General features: G+C 35.9%; 1 long non-coding RNA gene across 2 annotated transcripts in view; it reads left to right on the forward strand.

Moving 5' to 3' along the window:
* The window catches only part of LOC144300479 (uncharacterized), an 80,006-nt gene that overhangs the window by 39,735 nt on the left and 13,260 nt on the right, over nucleotides 1-27,011 (forward strand). For both annotated transcript variants that reach the window (XR_013367154.1, XR_013367153.1), the window contains one exon: nucleotides 25,532-25,781. This is a non-coding gene — a long non-coding RNA (uncharacterized LOC144300479). The remainder of the gene's footprint in view (nucleotides 1-25,531; nucleotides 25,782-27,011) is intronic.

Consider the following 27,011-nt stretch of genomic DNA (forward strand, 5'->3'; position numbering starts at 1 on the left):
GCATTCCAAAATATAAACTCTACCACAACTACCACCAAGAACTTTCACATTTTGATGCTTACATGAAAATGTCTTTTACTTTGACCTCTGGGCTATACTTAGTTCATGATTTCCTCTCTTCTCTCTTCTTCCCACTATCTTCTCTCTCTCCCTCCACTCCCTCTCCCTCTGTCTCTCAGTCCCCTAAAACCTCATTACTAAAAACACTAGATTGCTAATATCTCACTGCCTTGTCTCTTATTTCCTCTAAACAAACTTAAAATTCTACAACACCCCCTGAAAACTTTCTAACCCTCGATTAGTCTACTTACTCAGCCTCTCTCTTGCACCCTGTCTGCCAAGAATTCCTATATAGACATTAATTCGAATTGGCACTAGGTTAGTTTCATGGTCTTTATTTAGTCTCAGCTGGAAATCCAATGCTGTCTTACTGAAATTTCTTAGGCCACAATAGAAATTCAGCTCCCATTTTTCAAAACAGACACTTTTAACCTTCTGTACTCTAATGAAAATTCTTTTGTATAACATTGTCACAATCACATGAAACAGACAACTCTGCTTCCTAACTCAGTAACTTTGACAGGAATTCTATCAATTCTTGTCCCTTCCTCACTAACAAACTCATCTATCTGGTAATAATCATTTGAGTCAGGAATGGGGGTTTCAGATGCAGGCTCAGAGCTTGCAGATAAGGGTTCTTTGTTGCTGATGGGCTCTTTTTTATTCAATAACACAACTCTTACTGTTTTCCTGACCATAGATGACTGTATCAGCATAAACTCAAGTTGGGTCAATTGGATTATCTTATCTGAGAATTTGAAATTTGGTTTCAGAGATCATGGGCAATCTTGAATGATTGTTTGAACTGCCATATGTAAACTCAGGAGCCATGTGCATATGGAAAGCCAGAGAAAGTGACATTGAAAGAGAGGCACCAGAGGAAGCCGAGATGAGAGAACAATAGCCATGAAAAGAGTGATTTTGGATCTTGATGAGACTGATTTCTCTTTCCAGTCCTTTGCGGGGTGGATCCCCTGCTTTGAGATCTTAGCAGATACCTCTGTCCCCCTTTATTTAATCTACTTTGAATGGGTTGCAGTTAGTTGGAACCAAAAAAATTCCACTTAGGCAAAAGTTCACATCTATTCATTCTCTTTCTTAAATTTCATAAAATAGTTTTTCTTCTGTCGTAGGTGAGTCCCTCTATATGTGCTCTGGATCTATTCTTCTCTTATGCCATTGGTCATCAACATTCTCTCCCTTATATCTTCAGCCTCACCTTTTCTTTCCACTCAGAAAATAAACATCCTTTACCACTACAATCTTGAAAACAACATTTCTTTTTTTTTTTTTTTTAAGATTTATTTATTTGAGAGAGTGAGAGAGCACATGTGCATGCGTGGGGGGGGGGGGCAAAGGGAAAGAGCGAGAAAGAATCTCCAGCAGACTCCCCACTGAGGATGGAGCTCCATGTGGGGCTCGATCTCATGACCCCAAGGTCATGCCTGATCCAAAATCAAGTCGGATGCTTAACTGATTGAGCCACCCAGGTGCCCCAATGACATACCTTTCTTGAACTCCTGCTTCTCACAAACACTGCTATATTGTCGCAATTACACTCAGCAGAAAACTTTTTTCCCTCCACTGCCAAACTTCTAGGGAAAGCAGTCCAATCTCACAGTTTCCAATTATTTATCCCTATTTATGTCTTAGCCACTGGCAATTTGCTTTCTGCTCTCAATGCTCTTCATTGACAATTTTCAATTCTTATTTTTTTCTGATATATTGTAGCATTTGACATAGAGTAGTTCCCCCTTCTCTTTTAAAATCAGCCCTTTTCTTGTTTCTGACATATCGTAGTCTGTACTATACACAGTCTTTGTGAAACTGATCCCTACTAATTTTAATAACACAGAATTGTAAATGCAGAGCTCAGATCTGTCCTCTAAATTCTAGTCACATGCATAAATATACACGTATGCCCATATATATATAGTATATCAGCCAGAAATCTCAATGTCTTCCAGGAGCTTGGAATTGCTAAAAATTCTTAATTCATCCTTCTACCTTTACTCTAATTCTCTTCTAATCGAGGATTTAAACTGTTGGCAGATAACCTTTCCATATTACATATCTAATTACCTGTGCTCAGGCCTGCTGCTGACAGTAGTGGGCTCAGAACAAGAGTGCAAATGGGGACTCACATACTACATGTCTAAATATTTAAAAGTGAAGGACAAATATAACAAGCTGTTAAATAAAAAAAAAAAAACAAAAACTATATCCTCCTGCCTTAAAATATGTGTTTTCAGTACAACAAAGTCACAATACAGTTGAAAGCTATTTTTTATGTATCTAATGTTTGCAGATTATCAGAAAACTGAATGAATCATTATTGCCCATGTTTGGGTTTTCTTATGTTGGGATGATAATATTTGTGTAAGAAATAAAAGAATACAAAATTATTGTATACTTTTTTCAATAAATTTTATGTTTCTTGACTTTAGCAAAATCACAATTATATTGTCATCAGGATTTTCTCATAATTTGTGTGCTATTGATAGTAATACCAAATTTAGAAACCTTCCTTTGAATTGCTGTAACTTTTAAATAGCTTTTTATTAATGACAACTTGGAGAAATTTCTCTGCTGAAGCAGTAGCAATTGGAACTGTCAAAAAATTCTAAAAGAAATTCTTAAATCAGAGATGAACAATGAATTTTACATATGACATTCAAACTCTGAAGGGGGATTATACATGATAAATTATTATTTTTGCAGTACCCATTACAAAAATCTTAATTTTATTATATAAATCAATTTTAATCATTTCACATTCTTGCTTCTCTTAAAGCAATATCTAAATCTACACATTAATATAAAACTTAATATCACATGCATACCTCTTTTATGGTGTATCACTTATTTCTTACCAACTTTAAAAGTTACAAATTGCTTAATAATGCAAAATGCTCTTTGGCTGCCATATGTAACTGCTGCATATATCATATCATTTTGTGAATGCCTCCATACCTTGAATTGAAACACAATAAGCAAGAAAATGGATGCTTAGCACAACTGGAAAGCAATAAAGTAATTCCAAGTATTCATTATATTTGTGATACCGAAAGGGAAAGGTTTAACAAGTTGATGAAAATTCTTACCTAAATATTTGTGCAGCTCCAATTCTGCCCATACTTCAAAGTAGTATCTACCTGCAACATTAATAGTGGCATAACCTATAATCCTCCATGGCTTTTAGATGTGGTCACCTTCTGTTTTAAGAATGTGTGGAGGGCAGCCCAGGTGGCTCAGCCGTTTAGCGCTGCCTTCAATCCAGGGCATGATCCTGGAGACCCAGGATGGAGTCCCAGGTCAGGCTCCCTGCATGGAGCCTGCATCTCCCTCTGCCTGTGTCTCTGCCTCTCTCTCTCTCTCTCTCTCTCTTTCTCCTTGTGTCTCTCATGAATAGATAAATAAAATCTTTAAAAAACAAAAAAAGAATGTGTGGAAAAAATATATAAAGAAGCATTTTCCTGGAGCTTGAATGGGTGTAGTCACAAGAGTAGAAGTTCAGTTAAGATTACAAATAATGGAAGTCAGGGTGACCAACCTTTCTGAGTTGCTTGGGATGAAGGGCATTCCTGAGATATAGGAATCTCAGTGCTAAAAACTGAGAAACTTCCAGGCAAATTAGGATGAGTTGGCCACTCTACTAGAAGGTCCATATATTTTTTAATTATTTTTTTATTGGAGTTCAATTTGCCAACATATAGCATATCACCCAGTGCTCATCCCATCAAGTGCCCCCCTCAGTGCCCGTCACCCATTCACCCCATCCCCCCGCCCACCTCCCTTTCCACTATCCCTTGTTCGTTTCCCAGAGTTAGGAGTCTCTCATGTTCTCACACCCTCACTGATATTTCCCACTCATTTTCCCTCCTTTCCCCTTTATTCCCTTTCACTATTTTTTATATTCCCCAAATGAATGAGACCATATAATGTTTGTCCTTCTCCGATTGACTTATTTCACTCAGCATAATACCCTCCAGTTCCATCCACGTTGAAGCAAATGGTGGGTATTTGTCGTTTCTAATGGCTGAAGAATATTCCATTGTGTACATAGACCACATCTTCTTTATCCATTCATCTTTCGGTGGACACCGAGGCTCCTTCCACAGTTTGGCTACTGTAGACATTGCTGCTATAAACATTGGGGTGCAGGTGTCCTAAGGTCCATATATTTTAAAATAAAATTTGTGTATATTTGTGATATGTGTGGCTCCAGGTCAGTGATCCTTCTTGCCCATGCCTAAGGGTGGTACTATCTATGTCACTCCTTTGCTGGAACTATTTGATCTTTCCTCATTTACACCAAATAAAATCCAAACATCTAAGACAGGAAATATGACTCTTTCTGCTCTTTCCCATCTTTCTAGAGTTATCTGTCATTGCTCCTTAAATCCATACCTTTGCTCTATACTAATTTTTTCATACTTTCCAAACCAGTTATATCTCTGCACATGGTATTGTCTTCTGGGAATCCTCTTTCCCCAATTTATCGCCTGGGCCATTTCTACTTACTCTTGAAATTCCTTATCAAACATCGCCTATTTTCAGGAAACCCCGCTGGGATTAATCACCCCCCCCCGGGTTTAATCACCCCTCCCCCCTGGTGTCAGTATAGCATGGCACTTAAGAACACGGGTTCTGAAATCAGATTGCCCACATTTAGATCCTCATCCTACCACTAACTAGGTATGCAACCTTGAGCAAATAATTTAACCTCCCTGTGCCCCAAGCCCCTTATCTGTAAAATAGAAATTGGAATAATACCTACTCATTGTTGTGAGGGTGAAAAAAAACACCCTGAATAAATGTTAATTCATTATAATGCCATCCAGACACTATGATTGACTCATGGTGGATAATCAATACATATTTTTGAATGTCTGGATCAAGGTCATGCTTTCTAGGATATTCACAAGTCACAATGGAATAGAAACAAGAGAATTGATCTAGCTTTAAAATTTTACCTCAGAGTCTCCAGTGATCTGACCATTGGTGTCCAGATGACCTGAAAGTCAAAATTAGGACACTGGAAATAGTCTGATACAAATATTTCCATTTGAAATTTGGAGTACTTGGTGGAATTCAGGAAAGTTATCAGATGAATGGTTGTCATTTAAAGGATATATACTGTATATTAGGAACTCAGACCCTAATTTATGACGCCTTAGGGAGGAAGACAGAAAAAAAAAAAGAAAGCAAGGTAGAGAGTCCCATTATCATTCACAGATGTTGATTGTCTATTGTATTTCAGAAATTATGCCAGAACTGAGTTTTCATTAGAACTCCAGACCTGAATGGAAACTGTACTACTCATCAGAAGGGGCTCAAGTTTAGTAGAGAGAGCACATCTGCCCTGGCTATCCTAACTGGTAATCCTGTTTCCTGGACCTTATTTGCAAGGAGGTAGACAAATTGAACAATGTAGGAGCCCTGCAGATGTCCATCAGTCACTGGATTTGAGGAAAAAGAATCTGCCTTTGGCTGTTAGCATGCTCTACATCTCAGCCAAAATTGTTTATTTAATTGGAATGTGCTAAGAAGAAAGTGGAAGCCCAAATGTATGGAGCTAGGTATTTGCAAAGTCTCTGGAAATGAGGCAGAGACGTTTTAAATAGCTGTGTCAGAACTGTAATCCAATTCCGAATTCTGAACTTGTGCTTTTACCATTTTAAAACATACCTGGCCTCATCATTTACTGGAATAAATGTGTTGTAGGGAGTAAAAGTGGAGTAGTAAATTGTGTTTCTATTAAATCCTTTTTCAACATTTTTTCTTATAAATGTGGTGACGTGTTTCTACCAGCACAGCAAGGGAGGACATTTCAGCATCAACATGTCAAAACAAAATGTAGATAACAGCTATTTCATTTTAACCTTACAAAATCCTGAAAGGGAAGGAAGCTACATATGATTGCCTCTTGTTCTCTGTGTAGAAAGGAAAATGAAGCACAGTGGGGTCAAGTAATTTGTCAAAGGTCACCAAGTGAGTTGGTGAGACTAACAGTCTTCCAATATGCTTTCCACCAGACCATGTTAGACCTAAAAGGTCATGGATACACACTAGTTTCCAAGTCTGAATTGCATTTTGGAGTGTGGAACCAGGTGACTAATGGAGAAATAGTGTTTGGATACCATGTTGTTGAGCTTGGAAGAAACAGTCCTATTTAAGCCAATGACTGAAACTGAGGGAATAACCTGATGGAAGACTTAATGTTCCAAAGCCAAGTGCTGCCTGCCTATGTCAAGATACATGCAGTTTTACCTCTGCACTAAAGAGAGAAACATCTGTTACAATGGAGCTACTCCAATGCAAGGAAGATGAGAAAAATGTTGATTAGAACACTGACAATATCCAGCTAATTCCATAAAAATGCACTACTACATAAAAACAATTTTATTTGTCATAAAAACTGCTGGATTAACCAGGTGGCATTGTTGGATGCAAATCTGGCTTTTCCCTTTGCACAGTAGATATTTAAATGTCAACAGATGATTCCTCCAAGTCCCTTTCACTTCTGTGGTTTATGGAAATGTTTAATTAGCTTTATTGACATTCCATCATCGAAACTGCTAAGGTTGGAACTCCAAACATAGTAAATTTACAGAGGGAAATTTATCTTTTATATATCTACATTTTAAATATCTTTACAAAGAGTGATAAAGAATATGTCCTTTCTATTTTCACCTCTTAATGTAGGTGTAATTTTCTAGTCTGGTTGCTTGGATCAGCAGGTAAAGTTGTTTTGGGAGGACTTCTTTGTTGACTAACCCAAGAATCTATGTAAAGAGATAGAGATCACAGGAATGCCACATTTCTTTCCCCACTTGATGTCTTGTTCCTCACTCATGCCTGCACTAGTGTCTGCCTCATGAGGAGGGTGAGCACTGTGACTGCACTGATTTAATATGTGCACTTCACTGCCTTTCTTTCCAGTGAGATGTTATATACCGTCAGGGGACTTGGTCCATGTCCAGTGTCAGAGCTCCAACCCAAGTTTTCTCTAAGTTAGGTCTTCATAGTTACTTTTAAAAATAAGGTTGACACAAAGTTCTGTGATATTTAAAAAATGTGTTATTTGCACGTTAAGTTAAAAAAAAATGTGTTCCAAACTCAAAGAGAAATTATTTTTGTATTTGCAGACAACTGAGAGATGGATTTAGGGATTAATGTGTATTTGTGGTCTAATGCAGTAAATTATGCTTTTTACTAAACCTCAAGTCAACTACTAGGGTCTATCAGAATGGATTATATATATTCATACACATATGAAAAGAAAATGAGATTAGATAAAAATGTTTTCATTAAAGCTCATAGCCAATAGTGACATATTTGACTTTATTAAGGCAATACACACAGAAATTTACACAAACAAATGTTTGCACAACCAATGCATCTAAGAATATGCATACACAATGGAGAAAATAGGCTGGGAATATGGAAGAAGACAGGCTATTCGAGATCATGCAGGCACTGATTCTTATTCTCCTCCAACACGGTAATGACAAGATTTTTTTGATGCTGTGCTTGTTTCAAGACCTAAAAGAACTCAGAATAAATGTTTCCCTAAACAGAAGCACTCAATTATTATATTATATACAACAGTATATATATTTATATACAACAGTAATATAAGCTCAAAGTATGCAAGGATAATACAGTGGTGAGTACTGACCTTTTTGGATATAGTTAGACCTCACCTCCATGAGATAGTTACTGGGAATGAAGTGCTCTCATTAAGGACTCTCATCAACTAACGGAAGCTCTCTTGATTTTAATTAAATTCGTTTTCTTGGCTAAATGAGTCTTCTTCCAATCTGATATTTTACAGAAATGTTGCATACATTACATTGAGATGTATGGGTCAACCCTCTTGGGTAGGTTGCATATAACAGTAAATGAAACAGCACAAAAGAATCTCACCAGGTACTTAACACAATCAGGTTTCTCCCATTGCCTCACATTTGTATTGTAAAAGTCTGAATGCCCACCTATGTTTCTAGTTATCTGTTGGCTAAACACTAAAAGGAAAATCACATAGTTTTTCTCATCTTTATTACTTATTTTTGCTAATCAATGAATAATAAATAAAATCAAACTCCAAAGAGATTGTCAGTTTTAGGCCATCAATAAGATACATTCTTTCAGGAGAACACAAATGAAGAGAATTTGTGCTTTATTTGTTTATTTATATATTCAGATAGGCACATCACTACAGTAATGAGAATTTCTATAGATTGGTTTGCCTTATAAGACATCTTTGCTCCTTTCAAAACTATGAGGTCACTTTTACTATCATGACTTTACAGATAAGAAAACCAAGGCTCTGGAAGTTAACTGATTTTTCATAAGTAAACACCTATTGAAATTGACTAAAGTGGGACTCAAACTCAAGTACATTGATGCCGTATTCCATAAGCCCTCCATTATACTATACTTGTTAATTTTTTAAAAGATTTATTTATTTGAAAGTAAGAGAGAGAAAGAGAGTAGCGCATTGGCAAGGGGGGGGGAGGGCGAGGGAGAAAATCTCCATAGATTCTCTGCTGAGCACCGAGCCTGACACAACTCTTGATCTTGCCACTCTGAAATCATTACTTCAGCTGAAATCAAGAGTCAGTCGCTCAACCGACTAAGCCACCCAGGTACCCCCTTACTTATTAATTTTTATATCTGTATTCTCAGCTACAGAAAATGTGGCATGACGTAAAATAGTGGTGGTATAATTTCTAAGAGATAGAAACACCCAAAATAGTGGTTCCAAAGACTGCCAAAACTTAGTTCATCGTCACACCTGACTGTAAGACAGGTTTATGAATATAGCATTCATTCTGGGGGCCATATGCCATGGTCAGCAACAGGTAAATAAAAAAGACATAAGGATAGATTATGGCATTTTTTTGCCATATAATGGGAAATAATTTTTGATTCTTTGAATGGTGCCTTAAGAGACTCCATTTATGTATGTAATACAATTTCCAATAAAAGTTCTTAAAGATGGAAAGGAAAAAAGATTTGCAAATTCTAAAATTAAATTATTTTAAAATTAAATTATTTTAAAATTAAATTATTAAATTATTTTAAACAATAATTTTACCACAGGCTAGGGCAGCCCTGGTGGTGCAGCGGTTTAGCGCCGCCTGCAGCCCAGGGCGTGATCCTGGAGACCCGGGATCGAGTCCCACATCAGGCTCCCTGCATGGAGCCTGCTCCTCCCTCTGCCTGTGTCTCTGCCTCTCTCTCTCTCTCTCTAGCTGTGTCTCTATGAATAAATAAATAAAATCTTAAAAAAAATTTTTTTACCACAGGCTATTCTTGGTCCCTTGGAGTTTAATTTCATGTTTTCACTTGTATATTGCATAAGTTTAATGGGTAGAGGGTTATTTATAACATCTATTTTTATACAGTTTTTAGTTGAAATTCATGATTATTTGAAATTTAAGTAAATAATATCAGTGCTGCTAAATGTGCAGATGTGAAAAAACAAAAAATGGCAATCTTACATTCTACAAGTATATTGATAATTGGCTTCAGAAAAAGTAGTGAAGACAGTTCTTTGTTCATTTAATTTGAATATCTAAAGGAGTTATACTCTTGGAATATCTCTCAATCATCAGAAAATAGTTATGGTTGGAAAGGAATGCCTTGCCAATGGGCCATAGCCAGGTTAACTGGACATGCATTCTTTTGGGATTCCTACATTTTTCTCTTCAATGAAAATATAAAGAGGCAGAATGGCATCTTGATGCCAAAATGTAAGACATTTTACATTCCTCCATCTCAAATTTGTCTTCAAATGACTGGTCAGAAAACAGATTGATCAATTCTTCTGAACTACACATTTTCTGGCTTTGTTTTGTTTATGGACTATGAAAGATTTCTCTGCATGTATTTTTCTTTTGGCATCAGTCCAATATCTTACTTTTATGCATCACTTTAACATCAAACTACAGGGATTTTCTGACATAGGCTATGGGAAAATTCTGAGGGAGCAAGGTCAATATTAATATTAAAATTTAAATTACATTTATTTCAGTTCTAGTTTTCTCCTCTTAAAAATTAGCTGTTATTGGGGTGCCCGGATGGCTCGGTTGGTTAAACACCTGCCTTTGGCTCAAGTGATGATCTCAGGGTCCTGGAACTGAGCCCCACATTGAGCTCCCTGCTCAGCAGAGAGTCTGCTTGTCCCTCTTCCTCTCCCTCTGCATCTTCCTGCTATTTGTGTTCTTTCTCATAAATAAATAAATAAATCTCTTTTAAGAAAATAAAAAAGGTGAAGAGGAAGAGAAAACAATGAGTTCCAGGTCCCTAACACCTCTATAAGTGGAGCTTCCAGAAATCTCTAGTTGTACTTTGAGTTGCTACGCAAATATTTATATGATTAAACACAATATTACTTAAACACAAAACTTCAGTCTAAGGCCATGTTTTCTCCCTCTTGTCTATTCTCAGTGCAACTGCAGAGGATCTGTTTAAAATCTGTCCTGTCATTGATATGCTCAGAACTTTGTAGCAACTCCTTACTTCACTCAGATAAAAAGCCAACATTCATATGATGGCCTAATATCCCTCTCCTGCATATGAACCCACCACCTCTTGACTTTACCTCCTTTCTTCTCCTTCACTAACTCAACTCCAGCCATGGTCACCTCTTTGCTATTATTTGAACAGAGCCAGCATCTTTCCATCTTTAGGCCCTTGATTTAGCTCTTTTCAGTCCCAAAAAAGATTTCCCCTCAAATAAATTTACTTATTTCACTATTCATCCTCTTCCTCAAGTTTCTGCTCAACTATTATCTTCATAATGTGGCCTTCCTTGACCACCTATTTAATTTACTCTCCACCCAGTCCTCTGACAACCTCTTTGCCTTGCCTTTTTAAATTAGTACTTACTATCTTCTAAAATGCTATACAATTTATCTATTTACTATATACATTAATTTACTTGTTTAATGTCTTTTTCTTTCCTACAATATAAGTTCCACAAGGACAAGGATCTTTGGCTTGTCCTCTTTGTTATCAAAAAGGCCTTACATGGTGCCTGACATAATTGTGGATGCTCAATATTTGCTCCATGTGCTCCATAATTGTGGAGTTGAATGAATGAATATAACCAACCTTCTACTCCTAAATACCCTGCTCACTCTCTTTTTGTTTATTACTACCTTTCTGTTTCTTTCTTTCTCTGTCTCACACATGCATACTCACACACATATTAACTCAAAAACATAGTAGCTCTTCATTTAAAATCTTAGATCCTGATTAAGTGGGTATACAGCTGGAAGTAGCAAATGGATACTTAGCTCCACAACAGAACTCTCTACTACAGAAAGTCTATTGTAGAAATAAGTGAAGACCAATCAAATAAGCAGAAGCAAAAACGTTATTCAGAGTTAGAGCAAGGAATTCAGCCATCATCACTTCTGGGTTTGGCAGATTCAAAGGCAGGCAGAGGAATAGAAGGGAAGCCTTTTACCCTGAGTGAAAGCTGTTAGCAGAGAGAAGATGAAGATGAGCTAACCAGAAGTGGGTCATTTTATGTGATTTCTTGGGGGGTACAAATGTGCTTTCTCTGCTTGGTAGAAAGTCAGACAAAAATTATAAAACCTTGCAGTTACTAATCAAGTCTAGTCTTTTTAGTTTGATTGTTACTATTTGGCTCTTGGATTGTTACTTGAGATCCAAGTCTGACCTCTTACAAGTTTGATTTATAGATAGCAGGCTGAATTCCTGAAGGGCTATTTACTGTACATAATGGATTTGTTTCCTCAGCTGGTTGTTTCAGGCTGTGGGTCTATACTGTGTATGGTCTTGCTGCTGTTCCATTGTAGTTCAGCCTCACTATATATAAAACAAATGGATACATAGAAGGCCTTTTAAAAGATGGAAAAACAGTGCATATCTACCCATCTATTAAGGGAATTAATTTTAAATGGTCTCTAAATAATCTTTTTAACAACCATTATCACTTTTCAAATTCTCTTGACTTCCAGAATCTCAGAGTATCACTTATAGGCTGGAATTAAAAAAAAAAATCCTAAATGAAATCTTTTTGGTCTCCACTGAGGTTTTTCTCATTTGGTTATCAACATTTTTGACAGTAAACCACTCAGATGTATTTGAGGATGAGGTAACAATCCATGGATCACGTAAGTACTGTGCTGAGACCTCTATTCATTGGCTTCTACCATCCTTTCTTACTCTACTTCAATTTGGTTTCCATACTGCGACCATCAAAATATGTAAAATCTAGAGTGAAGGCATATCTTACTAAAACATCACCTCATTTAGTCCCTTCATTGATTTATTATTGCTCTAAGAGTAGAGTTACAAGATCATTAATATGACCAACCACATCCATAGATGGCTTGTTGGCTTTACTTTCCTTTTCAGCTTCTCCTCAGCCCCAAACCCCTGGTTTTGTTCTAATTACTCTGGGAACAGCCCCTTCTGCTGGCTACATTCCCTCTCACCATATAGGGTTTCCTTGCACTTTTTCAGTTCCTAAAGCTTCTCTCCATCTTACCCCTGCCATTGTTTTGATTAGATAACTTATTCTCATGTTATAGATGTCAGCTTAGGCTTTAACCCTTTTACTAGCTTTCTATTTCTCTGTTTATGTCTATCATAGCATCTTAACAGTTATTAAGAACCAGACAAATAAATGTTATGTTTGTCTTCTCCACTAGACTGAAACTTTGGAAAGAAGGCAGCTACTATGTTTTTTTTTTTTTTCAAGATTTTATTTATTTATTCATGAGAGACACAGAGAGAGAGAGAGAGAGAGAGGCAGAGACACAGGCAGAGGGAGAGGAAGATGCAGGCCCCATGCAGGGAGCCTGACATGGGACTCGATCCCGGGTCTCCAGGATCATGCCCTGGGCCAAAGGTGGCACTAAACTGCTGAGCCACCCAGGCTGCCCTACACTATTTTCACCTTGGTGCCTAACACAGTTCCTGACACATAATAAATACTCAACAAACGATGATGAGTGAAGGAATCAATTAATGAGTGTTAAGAACACACACAAGAGTAAGACAGGGACAGTAATATGAAGGAGCTTACAGTCTAGACAGGAGTTAAAATAAATTAGACATAAATAGTACAAAGTAGTCTACAGAGTACTATGAAATAATCATAGACCAGGGAACAATTAACTGCAAGAAGAAAATCAGCTTCTCAAAGAATATTTTCCTTGAATGGGTTTAGAGTAGGAGTTTTTCAGATGCTGAAGAAGTGAAAATCAGTGACACCCACTTATCTATGATCATGGTAACACAGACTTCATATATAAAGTATTTTTTTGTAATTTTGGGATCTGCAACTATTCCTGATCCTCCATAATAGTGCTCCTCTGTTCATTGGACATGATGATTTATGGTTGAGTCATAAACTATATAAAATATTTTGAAAAGAAATAATGACATTTCTTTTAAAAGGAATTAAATAGCGATTTCCTTTACTATTCTTAGTGTAAATTAAAAAGGGGAAAAAGGAAAAGAATAATCTTCCACAATGCTAATAAATCAAGTTATTCAAAGCTATTCTTTGATGGATAGAGAAATATTGAACTAGGCAAAGTAAGATCTGAAAACTCAGAAAAAGTTTGGTTATGAGAGACAGGGCTTTCTTAGGTTTTTCCTCCAGCGCTCAGTCAACCTTGCCATTCCCAGTTCAAGAGGAAAAAACAACACTCTGCAAGTTGCTGCTAAAAGTACAAACTTTCCTTATTTCCAAAATATTTCTTCTTTGAAGAACTGTATATTTAAAAGCCAACAGTCTTATACTCTTAGAGTGCTGCCTTTTCAAATAGTAGCATTTATAGCAGAGATTCACTTGCCCCAAATGTTAAATATGTCCAAAGCTTTTAGGAGTTGACATATTTTAGGTAATTCTGTACTCAAGTGTTAGTCTTTAACACATGATATCTCTTTTTATATGATGTAAGTCGATAAATGTAATAATGTTGCCCAATTCACAGATTTGCTCCTGATAAATAACAAATTCTTTTAACATTGCAATGATGATCTATTACCAACAACTGTATTTTAGAAGGCCCCTGAAGATAAATACAATGTAATGAGTTCCCTTTAAGTCTTTACTTACAGACAAAATATCATATATTCCTAATCCCATCTGAATATTCAACACATTTTTTCCAATGCTTCTACCTGATTAAATTTCAGCTGAGTCTACTACAGAGAGTAGTATTTGCAACCTCATTGGAAAAAGTGAGGCAGATGTTGAAACACAAACTGAACAGAACTGGCATTTGAAGGTTTTTCAAATTTTTCTACCTCTAAGATTATTGTCATGGAAATGAGAGAAGGACTGATGACAATGTCTTTTTAGTAAGAGTCCAGCAGTACTCTGTCTGATGTGCCAATCAAGAGCTGAGACATCTAAATATCTTAAGCCCGAAGGGAAGGGTTTACACTTCCTTTTTATCTCCTTTAATGCCTAGTCATATATTAACCTTAATCAGCTTTTTATGTGCTGATAAATGTCACTCTATTTGCAGAGAATAAAAAAAAATCAAGCCTTCCACTTCAAGATAAATAAATCTTGACTAGGCTATATATTGAACAAAAGACAATATGTGCAAAGGCTTTCTATGGGGATAAATTTTTGAATGGAAGCTTAATGCTCTTGGTATTGCTTTTTAGCATTGTCTCAGAGCCAACTTGGAAGGCCGTGTGTATACATTCCCATTCCCTGTGGAAATGATCTACTAATATATTGTAAGGAAGATATATCTGTATCTAACTCTAAATCTATCCGTAAAGTGTTTTAATTGCCACATTTATCTCTACTGTACCAATTGTTGATTGTGCACTCAGTGAAACTAAGTAGAATGATTAATTTTTACGTTTTCCCATATTTTGTATTATTGATTTGTGGAAAAGTTACTTTTACAAATAGACTTATTAAGCAAGCGCCATTCTTAGTGTTTCACTGCTATGACTTCTGTGTATTAGCTGAGTATGTGACCTATTTTTTTTTTTTTTTTAAGGAACTTCTGAGTAAGAACACCCACACAGCTGGATGATCTAACTTGACTTTCTGCCGAGGTCCACACTCAAACTTTTCTTACAGTTCTCTGTGAACATTAGGTGTCAGCATAGGGCAATTTACTGCAATTATCCCCAGCATGCCATTTCCCAAATTAGCATAAAGTCATACAAATTTTATTTTTTGCTTTCTTGATCAATAACCATCTAAAATAGTCTCCTTGTTATTTTCTCATTCTTTCTTTGCCTACTTTATATTTTACAGTGCTAGCTATGATGCCAGAGGCTGAGTTAAATTACTGGGGCCTAATTTTCTTTTACTTAGAGATAGATTTCGTCTATTTACATAAAAAAATAAATAAAAGAAATGAAGATCAAGGAAATGCTTCCTTACCTATGATGATATATACATATGTAGGTGTGTGTGTGTGTGTGTGCGTGTATATACATATATACACATACATACATATATACATATATACACATATATATTGCTATTCATTAAAACATATTTTGTGTAGGTATATATTAAATATACATATTAGAGCATTCTTTAAATTTATTTTTTAATCAAAATTAAATGTGCACATATTCAAAATATAATTCTAAGACTTTTTATGAAAAACAGGAGTCCCTATCTGCCTCCTCTAATTTCCTCTCTACAGAGGCATTTCACTTTTCCAGATTGATAGCATTTACATTTATAGATCTAAGTAACGTACATATAATCTTACATCTCAATTTTTTTCTATTTTAGACATTATTTTTAAAAAAGATTTATTATGTATTTATTCATGAAAGACATAGAGAGAGAGAGGCAAAGACACAGGCAGAGGGAGAAGCAGGCTCCACACAGGGAGCCCAACGTGGGATTCGATCCTGGGACTCCCAAATGAGTCTCTGGACCGAAGGAGGCGCTAAACCACTGAGCCACCCGGGCTGCCCTATTTTAGACATTATTAATTAAATTCCCATAATCAAAGAAAGAGATTTCACTCTCTCCCATTTCCTCCTCCACTACACCACATCCTAGATTTCCCCTCCCATTATAATTACTCTTAAAGCACAATTTATAGCTAAGTCATATTTACTCTATAGCATATCCTTTCTTGTACAAAATTGTGTTGTCCCTGAAAGTAACAAAGATCTCTTTATTATTTCCTCATTTGCTCAGTTCTATATAATTATCTCCATTTCATCTCCAAATTCCAATGGAAAGTGTAAAATTCTTCTTAACACATTTTAGTTCAGAAATGTTTAACAGCTTTATTAAGATATAATTTATATACCATACATTTCACCTATATGAAGTGTATGATTCAATGGCTTTTATAATATTCAGATGTGTGCATCCATCACCACAATCTATTTTAGAAGACTTTCATCACTTCAGAAAGAAATGATACCTCTTACCCATCACTTTCCAACCCCCATTACTCCCAGCCCTAGGTAACTGTTCATCTATTTTCTGTCTCGATAGATTTGCTATTCTGGACTTTTCACATATATGGAAAAACGCAGTATGTGGTCCTAAGTGACCACTTTCTTGTATTACTGATGCCTCCACTATTATTTCTGATGTCAGTTCTTCCTCTTTCTGGTCTGGTTAAAAATTTGTCAATTTTGTTTATTTTTTTCAAGAAACCAACTTTTGTTCTATTGTTTTTCTATATTCTACTTCTTTTATCTCCACTTTAATTTTTATTATTTCCTTTCTTCTGCTAACTTTGAGTTTGGCTTGCTCTTCTTTTTCTTGTTATTTACAGTTTAACCTAGGTTCTTGATTTAGCATTTTTTTTAACATAAGCAGATATAGCTATAAAATAACCTCAGAGCACTCCTTTTGCTGAATCTCGTAAGTTCCAGTATATTGGGTTTTCACTTTTATTCACCTCTAAATATCTCCTAATTTACCTAATTTATGATCTTCTTTAATCCACTGGTTAAAAGTCTGCTGTTTAGTTTCTACACATCCATAAATTTCTCAATTTTTCTTCTGTGATTGATTTCTAGTTTAATTCCATTGTGTTTAGAGAAGATATTTTGGGTGATTTCAGTCTTTTTAAATGTAATGAGACTTGTTTTGTGGCTTAGCATACAGTCTACGCTAAGGCTGTTCCACGTGCACCTAAGAAGAATGTGTATTTGCTGTTGTTGGGTGGAGTGTTCTGTGCATGACTGTCAGATCAAATTAATTTTTGGTGGTGTTCAAGTCCTGTATTTCTTGACTGATCTTCTAATTGTTCTATTCATTACTGAAAATGGGGTATTAAATCTTCAACTGTTATTTAAGAACTGTCTATTCTTTTAATTTTGCCAAGTTTTGTTTCATATATTTAAGGCCTTATTACTAAGTACATATATGTATACAATTATGTATTTTTGATAGATTGATCCTTTTATCAATATATAATATCGTTCATTGCCTCTTGCAACAATGTTTTCCATAAAAGCTTATTTGTTCTAATATTAGCATAGCCACTTCAGTCCTTTTTATGGTTTGCATGGAATATATTTTTCCATCTTTTTCTTTCAATCTATTAGTTTCTTTGACTCTTAAGGGAGTCTCTTATCCATTCCTCTAATTTCTATCCTTTAATTAAAAATTTTATTCATTCACTTTTTAAGTTAATAACATAAGCAAGAACCTACTTCTGCATTTTGCTATTTATTTTCTATGTATCTTTTTGTTGTTGTTCTGTATTCCTCCATTTATGCCTTAATTTTATTTCTTCCTGTCACATACCATTATGATTCCCTTCTCAGTTCTTTTTGTGAATATTTGATATTATATTCTTAGTTGTTACCTCCTTTTTTTTTTTTAGTGGTTACCTTTGAAAGTATAATTAACATCTTAAACTTGTAACAACCTAGTTTGAGATTATACCAACTTAGCTTCAATAGTTTGCAAAAATCTCTGCTGCTATATATATCTCCATTCCTTTCCTTTTATAGTGTTATTTTCACAAATTACAACATTGTATGTGCCTATTAACAATAGATTTATAATTATTGTTTTTTGCATTTGTCTTCTAAATTATAAAGAAACAAAAAGAGAAGTTACAAACCAAAAATACAATAATACTGGTTTTTATATTTATATATTATTATCTTTACCTGTATTCTTTATTCCTTCATATGGCTTCAAGTTATTTTCCAGCATCCTTTTATTTCACCCTGAAGGACTCACTAGCATGTGTACAGGGGACGACTATTAGCAATGGTTTCCCTCAACTATTGTTTCTCTGGGAATGTTTTAAATCTTCTTACATTTTCCAGGATAGTATGCCAGATATAAAATTCCTGGCTCACAGTTTTTCTTTTTTACTCTTTTCTTTCCTTTTCTCTTTTCTTTTCTTTCAGTGTCTGATAGATATCACCCCACTGCCTTCTGGCCTCCATAGTTTCTGATAAAAGAGTGAAATGTTAATCTTGTATAGATTTCCTTTTATGTTATGATTTGCTTCTGAGGCTTTAAAAATTCTCTGTCTTTATCATTTGATAGTTTGATTATAATGTGTCTATACATGAATGTCCATTAGCTTATCCAATTTGGAATTCATTGAGCTTCTTGGATGTTTAGATTCATAATTTTCATCAACCTTGGAAAGATTCTGGACATTATTTCTTCAAATACTTTTGTCTCATTCTCTCTCATTTTCTTCTGAACTCCTATTATGTGTATGTTTGTGTATTTGATGGTGTCTACAATGTCTGAGGCTCTATTCAATTTTTTTCTGATACTTCAAATAGACAAATTAATTGACCTAACTTTAAATGTACTATTTCTTTCTGTGGCTTGCTCATATTTGCTTTTGAACTCCTACAGTGAATGTTCCATTTCAGTTATTATGCTTTTCAGCTCCAAAATTTCTTTTTGGTTCCTTATTGTAATTTCTCTCTCCTTATTGATACTCTCCATTTGCTGAGATATTGTTCTCCTGCTTTCCTTTAGCTCTCTGTCCATGGTTTCCTTAATCTGTTCAGGCATATGTAAGATAATTGATTTAAAGTCTCTGTCTTGTTAAGTCCAATGCTTATGTTACATCAGGAGCAGTTTCTGTTAATCTCCCTCCCCCTTTTTATTTCCCGTGAATGGGTCACAGTTTCTCATTTTTTGGAATAGCTCATAATGTATTGTTGAAAACTGGACATGTTGAAGATTTATCTATTTATTTGAGAAAGAGAGTAAGCAGGGGGAGGGGCAAAGGGAGAGGGACAAGTAGACTCTGCTCTTGAATGAGGAGCCTGATGCAGTGCTCCATCCCAGGACCCTGAGATCATGCCCTGAGCCAAAGCTAAGGGTCAGATGCTCAACCAACTGAGCCACCCAGGTGCCCCCAAAACTGGACATTTTGAATGGTATAGTATGGAAACACTGGAAATCAGATTCTACATCATTACAGAATTTTTTGTTTATGCTTTGTGTGGAGCTGTAACTGTTTAGCAACTTTTCTAAACTTTTTTGGGAAAGATTGTTATTTTTTTTAATCATGTGTGGTTTCTGAAGTCTCTTTTCTTTTAGCTTAGTGTTAGCTATTGGTTTGACAAATATTTCCATAAATGCCTTGAGTGAAAAACTAAAAAAAAAAAAAAAATGAAGCAAGAGAAATTTAAAAATCCTTTTTGGCAAAACATTCCTTTAGCATATGGCCAATTAATTTACAACTCTGCCTTAGTTTCTTCCCCCCACCCAGGTTTACCGAGATAGAATTGCCATATAACATTGTGCAAGTTTGTGTACCACATAATGATTTGAAACACATACATATATTGCAGAATGATTACCACAATAAAATTAGTTACATCCACTGCCTGACATACTAACAATGTTGTCTGTGTTGTGGATGTGTGTGTCCACATATGTGTTTTGTGGTGAGAACATTTAAGATGTAGTCTGTTAGCAATTTTCAAGTATAAAATACGGTATTGTTGGGAAGTCTGGGTGGCTCAGCGGTTTAGTGCTGCCTTCGGCCCAGGGCATGATCCTGGAGCCCCAGGATCGAGTCCCATGTTGGGCTCCCTGCATGGAGCCTGCTTCTCCCTCTGCCTGTGTCTTTGCCTCTCTCTCTCTCTCTCTCTCTCTCTGTCTCTCATTAATAAATAAAATATTTTAAAAATATATGGTATTGTTAACTATAGTCACATGTTGTACATTAGACTAGATCCTCAAAATGTATTCAACTTATAAGCGGTAGTTTGTACCCTTTGAGCAACATCTCTCCACTTATCCACCCGATAGCACTTGACAACACTATTCTGCTCTCTGTTTCTATGAATTTGGCTTTAGATTCTAAATATAAATGAGATCACATAATATTTGTCTTTCTCTGATTAATTTCACTTAGCATAATGCCCTCAGAGTCCATCCATATTGTTACAAATAATTTTCTCTTTCATACCTGAAATATATATATATTTTTTCACATTTTCCTTATGCATTCATCCATTGATTGACACATGTCATTTCCATATCTTGGCTATTGTGGATACTGCTGTAATGAACATGGGGTGCAGATATCCCTTCAAGATTGTAATTTCATTTCCTTTGGATACATACCCAAAAGTGGGGTTGCTAGATCACATAGTAGTTCCATTTTTATTTTTTTGAAGAATCTTCAAGCTGGTTTCTGTAGTAGTTCCAATTTAAATTTCCTCCAACAGTGCACAAGGGTTCCCTCTTTTCAACATGCCTGCCATCACTTATTTTCTTGTATTTTTTGATAATAGTTACTATTATGAGTACAAGAAGCTGGCTCATCATGGTTTTGATTTGCACTTTTCTGATAACTAGAAATATTGAACACCTTTTCACCTATTGGTCATTTGCATGTCTTCTTTAGAAAAGGTCTATTCAGATTCTTTGCTAATTTTTTAATCGGTTCTTTTTTTTTAATCATTGAATTGTGAGTTTATTATATATTTTGGATATTAATCCCTTATCAGATGTGTAGTTGACAAATATTTCCTCTCTTTCTGTAGGTTGCCTTTTAATTTTGTTGATTCTTTTTTTTTTTTTTTTTTTTTTACTGTGCAGAAGGTCTTATTTTGATGTAGTTCTACTAGTTAATTTTTACTTTTGTTGCCTGTGCTTTTGGTATCATATCCAAAAAATTGTCAAGAACAATGTCAAAGAACTTTTTTCCTTGCTTTCTTTTAGGAGTTTTATAGTTTCAGATTTTACATTTAAGTCTAACCCATTTCAAATTACTTTTGTGAGTGATGTAAATTAGGGGTCCAATTTCATTCCCTTGCATATGAATATCCAGTTTTCCCAACACCATTTATTGAAGAAATTATGCTTTTCCCATTGAGTATTCTTGGCTCCCTTATCAAATATGAGTTGGTTATTTATATATGAGATTGTGTTTGGGCTCTTGATTCTGTTGTTTGTCTATGGTCTGTTTTTATGCCAATACTATACTGTTTTAATTACTATAGCTTTGTAATTAAGTTTGAAATCAGAAAGTATGAGGTCTCCAGCATTTTTTTTCTAGATATTTTTAGCTATTTGGTCTTTTATAATTCCACAAATATTTTAGAATTTCATTCCTATCTCTGTGAAACATGCCATTGAAATTGTAATAGGCATTACAATGAATATGTAGATAGATGGCTTTGGATAGGAAGAAAACTTTAGCAATATTAATTTTTCTTATCTACAAACATGAGATACTTTACCACTTACTTGTGTCTCCTCCAATTTCTTTCCAATATCTTATAGTTTTCACTGTACAGATATTTCACTTCCTTGGTTAAATTTACTTCTAACCATTTCCTTAAATTTCTTTTTTCTTAAAGGTTTTATTTATTTATTTATTTGAGAGAGAGTGTGTGTGAGTGAGAGAGATGGAGCAGAGGAAGAGGGAGAGGGAGAGGGAGAAGCAGGCTCCCTGTTGAGCGCTTAGTACTATGATCAATAGGAGTGGTGAAATGGGGCACCCTTGTTATGTTCCTTATTATAGAGGGAAAGCTTGCAACCTTTCACTGATGAATATGATTTTAGCCATGGGCTTGTCATATGTCATACTATGGTGAGTTATATTCCATCTAAAACCAATTTGTTGATAGTTTTTATCATGAAAGGATGTTGAAATTTGTCACATGCCTTTTCTGCATCTATTGATATCTCCATATGATTTTTATTCTTCATTTTATTAAAGTGATTACTGCACTTATTGATTCCCATATGTTCAATCATCCTTGCATTCCACACATATATCCATCCCACTTCATCTTGGTGTATGATCCTTTTAATGCGCTGTTGAATTGGGTTTGCTAGTATTTTGTTGAGAATTTTTGCATCTGTATTCATCAGGGATATAGGCCTATAGTTTTCTTTTCTTGTAGTACCCTTATCTAATTTTGGCACCAGGGTAATGCTGTCCTTCCAAAATTAATTTGGGAGTGTTTCCTCTTTCTCAATTTTTTGGAAGACTTTGAGAAGGATTGGTATTAATTCTTTAAATGTTTGGTAGAATTCACCAGTGAAACTATCTTTTCCTGACCTTTCTTTGTTGGAAGTTCTGAATTACTGATTAAATAAATTACCGTACTCATTATAGTTCTGTCCAGATTTTCTATTTCTTCATCATTAAGTCCTGTTAGATTGTGTATTTGTAGGAATTTATCCATTTCTTCTAGGTTATTTATTTTGGCATATAATTGTTCATAGTATTCTATATTCAGAATTCAGTATTTATGATCCTTTACATTTCTGTGATATCAGTTGTAATGTCTGTTCTTTCATTTATGATTTTGTGTCTTTATTATTTGTCAGTCTAGCTGAAGGTTTGTTAATTTCCATATGAGATCTTTTCTCTTAATGTAGGTGCTTAGCACTCAAACCTATCCTCTTAAAATTGCTTCTGATGCATCCCATAAGTCTTGATATGTTGTTTCCATTTTTATTTGCTTCAAGATACTTTTCAATTTTTCTTTTTTACTTCTTCTTTGACTCACTGGTTTTTCAGTAGTATGTTAATTTCCATGTTTTGTGAATTTTCCAGTTTTCTTCCAGCCATTGATTATTATTTCATACTACTGTGCTCAGCAAAGATACTTGGTATGATTCCTATTGTTCCTACCTCCCAGTCATCAGCACACCTCAGTATTCTGGGTGGAGTGAGAAAGAAATGGGTCTCTGTCCTGTGTTCAATACATCTGAGAAGCCAGGTGTTCACTCACATGCTCTTATTTTTCTAAATGAGAATGTTTCTCTTGGCACTGAGCTGCACCACCTACAGAAGGAATAATGCTGGTAATGTGGAACTGTTCCTCCTAGCCTCCTCATTGCATTTCATCTGTGATTCCCACCCCCCACCAAAATATGCTAGAAGTTCTCCTTTGGACTACTAGACTTTCATAAAAGATGCTCTCAAACATGGATGACTGTCAAAATCAGTGCCCTTGGGGGAAAGATGGTAGAAACTCTTTTAATTCTCCATTTGATTCTTCTTGTTTGCACTGACCATAATGATCTGCCAGACGTGAAAGCATATGCTCTTGTCCAGTGTTTTCTGAGCACACATACTGCCCTGTGTATGTACGTGGCCTTCTAGATTTTCCAGTGTATACAGATGCTTTTAAAATCCTTATGCACCAAAATGTCACACTCTCCAGCTTTTCTATCCAGACTTTAAGCATGTCTATTGTTTTCTACAACTGTTATTTTATTCCCCAGGCAGAACAAGTTCATTTGCCTTTCATTTGTGTTTCTGATGAACATGCAGAAGGCACTTCTCTGCACTTTGACAGTTCTGAGTTAGGTGAAATGAAGTTTAGATCCTTGCATCAGTCCTCCAGGGAGCCTACAGACAGATTAAAAAGAGACAAACACAATTCCTAGGGAACAAGGTCCACTCTGCTCCTTTTGGAACCAGGTCCTCACACCAGGAACATAGGCTGCGATTTTCAAGACTGCTAACATCCTGGAGAGTAGAGTAGAACAAAGGTAAGTTAAAATGCCCAAAACCTCTCCTACCATGTTTCAGTGGCTTGTCTCCTAGTTAAACATTCGCTTGTTTGCTTTAAACCTTTGACTATCTTCCAGAATTCCTTATAAGGTTGAGTCTGACAGATTTGCCAGTTTTTCAGTGTTTATAGTCAGGGACAGGCCCCTGGAGTTCGTGCTGTTCAATTTTTGCTGACTTCACTCCTGCTATATTTTATAGTCTATCATGTTAAGCATATTATATTAAAATTTTCAAAGGTCAAGAAACAGACTTTTAACTATAAGGAACAAACTGATGGATACCAGAGGGGAGATAAGTGTGTTGGGTGGGGAGGGTTAAATAGGTGATAGGTATTAAGGAGTACACTCTTGATGAGCACCAGGTATTGTGTGTGGGTGCTGAATCAGTACATTGTACACCTGAAACTAATATTACACTGTATATGAACTAACTGGAATTTAAATAAAAACTTAAAAAAATAAAGCAATATCCAACACATGAAAAAATAAATAAAATTTGCGAAGGTCCTGAGATCTGGAAATTGCTAAAGTTAATATAAGAAATCAATATCTGGGAGTGCCTGTGTGGCTCAGTTGGTAAGCTTCTGCCTTCTTCTCAGATCATGATCCCAGCATCAATCCCAGGATCCTAGATCAAGCCCTGTGTCTGGCTCTCTGTTCAGCAGGGAGCTTGCTAATCCCTCTTCCTCTGCCTGCTGCTCCCCCTGCTTGTGGGTGCTCTCTCTCTCTCTCTCCCTCTCTCTCTCTCTCTCTCTCTCTAATAAATAAATAAAATCTTAAAAGAAAGAAAAGAAGTCAGCCTCTGGAGGTGGAATCCCTGGGGCACCTTACAAAAGCAAACACAAAACTATTCTAGAGTTTTATTCTGTGTACCCCCAACCCTAGCTCTACAGGATTACCCCACACAAAGCCTCACCAATGATTAGCACACATATGAAAGTCAATAATAAATAAACACATGAAGGAAAGTCTACCATAAATAAGATTTAGAAGACTCAACTATAACAAGATTGGATAATCATGATCCTTAAAAAACAGAAATATTGTTTAAGAGTGTTTTAAATTTGATATGATTACATTAATTATACTGATCCAGATGGCAGGATCTCAAGATTTCAGGGGTTATACACATTAAGCTTAAAATAAAGCTAAATAATATGATATAGCAGGAGAAACAAAGCATAGACAAACATTAAAGAGGTCTGAGACTTCCCAGTGCAGCTCTCAGGATACTTTCTCATCAGACAGGAGACAGTAGGATACATTATTTTGCTGCCCATCATTGCATTGCTCAAATTCTTCATGGCTGCTCATCTACTGTAATGAAGAAGCCATCCAAAGACCAAATGTGGTTATGCAATTTCTGGTTCTGGCTGTCTTTATTTGTGTGTTTGTTTATAAACTTGTTTTTGTTTGTTTGTTGATGGGCTTCAACCTACTCCATTTGGACTTTCCTCTTTTTTTTTTTTTTTTAAGATATATTTGAGACAGAGAGATAGAGAGAGAGAGAAAGCATGCAGCATGTGAGTGCATAAGCAAGCATAAAGAGAGGCAGAAGGAGAGAGAGAAGTCAACTGCCTGCTGAGTGTGGAGCCCCGAGCAACTCCATCTGAGATCATCACCTGAGCTGAAATTAAGACCAGAAGCTTAACCGACTGAGCCACCCAGGCACCCCTGGACTTTCCTCCTTCTTAAGATCTTCTACTGTGCAGCACCCTATGCTAAGGTACCTCTTATGGTCCAGTCTATAAGGCTCATCTTCCGAATCATACTTCTAGTTCATTGGCTTTTATCCAAAAATCTATAAAAATCCATTATCATATCCTTATTTTTATGACCTAGTTCCTCCGATACCATAAGGAACACACTTTTAATTCTACCCATTGAGCAGACTTATCTTTACCTTCTTTATTTAGTGTAGAACCAATTAACTGTCATAATGCTTTCCAGACTGAATGTTGTCCTTCTAGCTTGGAACTACTGTCTGTAAACCATGATGCTTGTTTGGCTTCCTTGAGAAATGATCATAGGGGGACACCTGGGTGGCTCAGTGGTTGAGCGCCTGCCTTCAGCCCAGGATGTGATCCCGGAGTCCCAGGATTGAGTCCCACATAGGGCTCCCTTATGGAGCCTGCTTCTCCCTCTGCCTATGTCTCTGCCTCTCTCTCTCTCTCTCTCTCTCTCTCTCTCTCTCTGTGTCTCATGAATAAATAAATAGAATCTTTAAAAAAAATTATCATAGGGTGTAAGGCCCTTCAGCTACAGGGTTAGGTAACTCTGCTCAGGGGATCTAATAACCCAAAGGCATGGAAGCCACATTTATGTATTCAGTGGTCCATTTCCATTTGATGAGTATCTGTTGGATTTCTTTTCCTGTTAGAATGTTGTTTTTACATGCTGCATGCCATAATGTGTATTTCAGATCTCAAAATAATTTTACATCTTTCTGTAATAGCAGCAGGTTTAACTAAAGCACAATAACAGGTGAACAATTGTTTGTCAGAGACTAGAGCTGGGAATTGCATTAGGAAAATTTCAAGTCCAAAATCTCAGTGGGTACCACTGGGAGGCAGCAACAAGCTTTTGGCCAAGGCCTCAGCAAGTATGGTTGAAGTTGCTGACACTTTGATTATTTGATCATCATTGAGGTTGTATGACTCCAGAAGGATCCATTAGGTCATGGCTTTTTGACACCCCATGGTAGGCTGCCGTTGTTCAGAGCCCCATTCAAATTCAGTTTTTCTTTTCTTTTCTTTTTTTTTTTTTCTGGTAACTTTGTGAGTAGGGGCTAATTTTATGAAACAAAACAAATTAATTTTAGTTTCAATTTTTGAGCTGGCAGAAAACAGTAGCTTATTTTTGGTTGTTTGAGGAATGTTGCTAATGTCTGTGGCCCAAGTAATTCTTACGAATGTTACCACGTATTCTTGAACCTACATTTTTAGCTGGCTACAGC

This window comes from Canis aureus, chromosome 28, assembly GCF_053574225.1.
Source record: "Canis aureus isolate CA01 chromosome 28, VMU_Caureus_v.1.0, whole genome shotgun sequence".
NCBI classification, from domain to species: domain Eukaryota; kingdom Metazoa; phylum Chordata; class Mammalia; order Carnivora; family Canidae; genus Canis; species Canis aureus.